Here is a 5,236-nt window from a genome sequence, read left to right on the forward strand (position 1 = left end):
GTTCACTCGAATGGCAGACTATAAAAATTAAAATAGGCATGACATTTTGCAGTTAACGAATAGTTTTCGATGTTTAAACACAAATATTTACACATTTATTTATATTTTGAAATGCTATAGTCTGTTTCAAAAATGTACTTTTATACGAAAATGGTTTCATTTAAAACTGTTGTTCAAAATTCACCGTAGTAGTTACATATTGGATCGGTTTTGGTATCAATATAATCAGTACTTGATGACATATAAAGAACCATTGGAGAAAGTGGACATTATCTTCAGGCCCTTTTTAGCAGTACCGCATTTACTCAAAAAATCAGAAATTTTTTTTTCACATTTTTTGACTGGGGTCACCTCTGATAAAAAAATTGTGAAAATTCAGAGAGTAATGCCAGAACGTTTTGTAGATGATTTTTGTGTGGCATATATATTAGTGCATCTAACGAACTATGAATTGCATGATTCTAGAAAGTATTAAATACCGTATACAGCGTCGACATTTCTTTATCATAGTGCTCAAAAAGTGTCAAAAACAGTAATTTTACTTGATATTTGATGTGAAACCGTATTTTTTGGTGACAAATGAATTATTGATTAACTAGTTTTTAAGCTATAGTCTGTTTCATATTTGTATTGCGTTTTACCTTAGAAACAAGGGTGGGTTCGACTTTTGACTTACTGTGGAGAGAATATGTCATTTTCTGAACTTCTGCTGATTTGTTTGAAAAAAGCACGTACACGTCTAGAGTTTCAATATACAAATCGATTTTTAAACATGACAATCTCGATCCAAGTGCTGTTATCGAAATTACCAAATTCAGTGAAAATGTACAGAAATGATCCCCTTCGAACATTGAAATGTTCACTCGAATGGCAGACTATAAAAATTAAAATAGGCATGACATTTGCAGTTAACGAATAGTTTTCGATGTTTAAACGCAAATATTTACACATTTTTTTATATTTTGAAATGCTATAGTCTGTTTCAAAAATGTACTTGTATACGAAAATGGTTTCATTTAAAACTTTTGTTCAAAATTCACCGTAGTAGTTACATATTGGATCGGTTTTGGTATCAATATAATCAGTACTTGATGACATATAAAGAATCATTGGAGAAAGTGGACATTATCTTCAGGCCCTTTTTAGCAGTACCGCATTTACTCAAAAAATCAGAAATTTTTTTTTCACATTTTTTGACTGGGGTCACCTCTGATAAAAAAATTGTGAAAATTCAGAGAGTAATGCCAGAACGTTTTGTAGATGATTTTTGTGTGGCATATATATTAGTGCATCTAACGAACTATGAATTGCATGATTCTAGAAAGTATTAAATACCGTATAGGTTACAATACACCATTAGATTTTATGGGCGCAGCCATTTTATGAGCATAACATGGTATTCAGAATTAAGAGTATAGCTAATCCTGATTGGTTGATATGTGCGCCCGTTATTTTTTGTTATTAGAGACTTCGTGCATTCTGCATTATACCAAAGGCCTAATAAATTATTTTCCTTAGCCCTAACGGAACTGAGATGTCTTTTAAACGCTAGGATGAGACACGTATTTTTAAGTGCAAAATTGATAGGCATGGGAGATAAGTACAAATTACGCTAAGAAAAGCAACGCGAACCTATATTTTTTGGACCAAAAAATACTGTCCTAATAACTTTTCTTTAATTCTAGCAAGGTTTCGTTAAAAAAAATCAACTTTCTAAAGTCAGTATCTCGAAAAAGGCTATCATTGTCGCCTATGGGGAAATTAATTGTTTATTTTAATCTTCGTCCTGACGACAATCTCCCACTTCCGGTCTAACTAATTACCGGTCTAGCCTGATAAGGTAACAAACACTATAACGTACTATATAACAATAAGCAGTCAACCGATTGACAAACTAGAATTATTTGAATTCCGTGTGGAAAGAGGTCGGGTTAATTTCGAGTGTTATCTGCAATCTAGATGTTTATAAATCATTTCAGTCGTTGATATAATAATTAAAGGTCGACTGAACATGAATAATATTATACAATTTAAAGCGCATTTCTGTTTATGCACGCGAACCCGTCTAACGTTATTGTTATTTCGCAGTTATATAAATAGCGAATTATCGTTCCTGAATAGGTGGCGCCGTGGTAGCCGATCCTGTTCTTCAACTTCCGGTTTCTGCACTGTGCAACCAGTAAGGGGAAACAACTCCTTACTATAATGCAACCGCCATGTTTATGCGGGGAAGACCGAGTTTTGTGTTTACAAAAAGGTTGATTTAGCTGATCGTATATATCAGAATGACACGTAAGTCTGCCACATAATATTTCATAACATGATCTTGCGATCTATCTACATGACAATAATAATCGCACTGTAAAAACTATTGTAACCAGACGACCAAAAAGTTGTGCTATTGAAAATTATTGAAACGAAATCGCAAGATACTTGCGATTACAACTTTTTTCAAGAAAATGAAATAAAAAGATAAACTATTCTATTTTTTGACATATTATCCATAACAAATGGTGTATAAAGTTCTGCTACTCGATATTGAATGACAAAAATAAAATCAATCAACAAAATAACAAGTTTGCAGTTGCATGTTGACATTGTTGTTGTTCTATTGATATGCTAATCAAACACCACCTCACAAATTGTTTACCTCACAGTCATGACGAAACATAGAAATAGTTCCTACTTTAAGTGTTGGCAGAATGTAAGTGAATAATACCCTAGATTTTATTATATAATTTACATTGTCATTGCTTGATATAGTCATGTATATTTTTTACAAAAATGTACCATGTTGTACTGTTGTATACTCTCAGTCATTGTTTAATTGTCAGGTCAATATTAAATCTTTGCACATGGTAAGCATTATTGCTCCTTTCATAAAGGCAACCAAAGTGATTTTCAGTTTCGGATCCAGAACTTTTTATAAGGGGGGCCAACTGACTGACCCAAGGGGGGCTGCCCCCCCCCCCCTCTGGATCTGCCTATAAACTTTTAAGTATATTTACTCATATTTTTTTAATCCATGATCATGACCATAAATAAAAACAAAAGACTGGACAGCTTTGTTTGAAATAATATACAGTTTGTATATAGATATAAGAAGATGGGTATGAGTGCCAATGAGACAATATGTCTGATTATATGAAAAGTTTGTCTCATAGTCATTTAAGTAAAGTATAGCAAAGTAATCTTTATTTAAAGTCGGTTGCATATATAAATATCAATAACAAGGAACATGAGCTCTTAATTATAGCTCTTTAAGGATTATGTACCCTTTTGTTGTTTCAATGCTAAACATGGAAATTTTAAAGAAAATCCAGCCGTTCCCTTGTAATCTAATGTTTGACCATTCTATGCTTGATAGATAGAGCATTATTGCATGCAGTGCTAGCAATGATTTCCTTAGGACAAGTTTATAAATCAAAATATTGGTTAGGACAAATATAAATATGGACCAATTCAAGTACACCTTCTAGGGTGCACTCGACTTTAGTGACTCAGCACAAGGTTTTTTAGAATGTAAAGGTTGTTTAAGCCTTTTTGTAAATAACAAACGCTAGCACATCATGGACAAACAAGTGAGTAATCTATGTTATAAATTTTATAACGAAAATCTCTGTATAAAGTCTGTGAATTTTCTTCAAAAATCTTATATGCTTTTTGCACCACATTATCCCTATTTTCTATTTAATGCAATGAAACAATAAATAAAATATAGCTTTGAAAGGAGTTTCCCCTTGGTACATGTATATGTGCAAAATGGCTAATCTCTAATATTCATTATCGTTGCTGTTTTGATATTATTGCACTTTGAAAATTTCAATTTTTTTTTTCACACCTTTAAATTTTGGTTGTTGCAGATGCTGTTCTGATTGCAGAGGTATGGGAAATGGAAAGAAAGAGATACATGTACATACAGAGACTGTTTGAATTTAAGGTGTAAGTACATATACATGTATGATATAATTATTAGAAATGACGTATCAGCTTATCAGTGAATGTACAAACATTTATAAGAGTTCTATATTTCAGTTGAAAAAAAACATTTTTTTTTGTCTTTTGAGTATATAAGCAAGGCAAATGGACTTGTTTGTTAATAGTACATTAGTCATCTAACATACTTCTAGAAAATATAATTTTATTGGACTGTTTTCCTCTGTTGTATACACAATTGAATGAATCAGCAGTAACAATAAGACAATTTTATCTTCACAGGTGGATTTAGAAAGGGGGCAGTGGGCTGCCAACCATTTTATTGGAAAAATTTGGTTGATTATATAGAGAATCACTGAAACATGACTTGGTCCCCTCTTATGAAAATTTATGGATCTGCCACTGATCTTTATATATTAATTACATGCCAATTTTGTTTATTCTTTTTTTATATTATCAAAATATCTATATGACTCTCCTCTTTTTCAGGTAAAAATGAGCTACATGTACCAGAAAAGATGTTGAAAATACCAGGTCTGGACCTTTGTGGCTGCATGCAATTAATTCTGAAATACCAGGAAACAAGATGTAGCTGCACAGCAGACATGGCAGATCTTTAAATTCCTAATAGGCATCAACTCAACATTTTCAAGCTGCATATAAAAAGAAAAGCATTCCTTTTCATAGAATCCAAGAATTTTTTTAACCAAGTCAAGTGGTTATTAGACCTGTTATCATGAAAATACTAACATTTATATTAGTATTTACAGTCACATGTAATATCCCAAATATAAGAACTATTTGGTATGTGTGACTATCTTTCTTCTCATGTCATGTTACATGTATGCTCAGAATATTTTAATGTCACAAGGATATGAAATGGATAAATGATATATTGTCAACCATTTAAATAAAACAGACAGGCTCACATATAAATTAACTGTCTATGTGAAAGTTCAAGTTGACTAAAATTGTCTAGAATTAAAAAAAGCATATATCCAAAAGTACAGAATTGCCTTTCTCAGAAATTTTGTATGTTTAATAGAATGATACTTGTAGCTTCTATTTTCTTGGATCTGTATCAATATAAAATAGGGAGATGTGGTATGATCGCCAATGCAACAACTTTCCACCAGAAACCAAAGTAAGTGTTAGAAAATACAGGTAACAGAAACTGTTATGTATGGCATTGTGTAGCAATCTATGAAAGAGACAAAGATTACAAAGTGTAAAATAATTCCGACAAGATAACCAACCACCAAGGCTTCCTCTTAAACCAGCCAACTCATTGAAACTAAAC

The 5,236-nt window shown here is 32.0% G+C and overlaps 1 long non-coding RNA gene across 2 annotated transcripts; it reads left to right on the forward strand.

Moving 5' to 3' along the window:
• The first annotated feature begins 2,270 nt into the window (after positions 1-2,270).
• On the forward strand, positions 2,271-4,999 carry LOC127716428 (uncharacterized). Of its 2 annotated transcripts, XR_007988922.1 has the most exons (4): positions 2,271-2,292; positions 2,658-2,704; positions 3,864-3,942; positions 4,426-4,999. It is a non-coding gene; the product is annotated as an uncharacterized LOC127716428 (long non-coding RNA). The 2 variants fall into 2 exon arrangements; XR_007988921.1 differs by lacking the exon at positions 2,271-2,292 and having other exon boundaries at positions 2,312-2,704.
• The last annotated feature ends 237 nt before the right edge of the window (positions 5,000-5,236 follow it).

The sequence above is a fragment of the Mytilus californianus genome, unplaced genomic scaffold (assembly GCF_021869535.1).
Source record: "Mytilus californianus isolate M0D057914Y unplaced genomic scaffold, xbMytCali1.0.p SCAF_9, whole genome shotgun sequence".
NCBI classification, from domain to species: domain Eukaryota; kingdom Metazoa; phylum Mollusca; class Bivalvia; order Mytilida; family Mytilidae; genus Mytilus; species Mytilus californianus.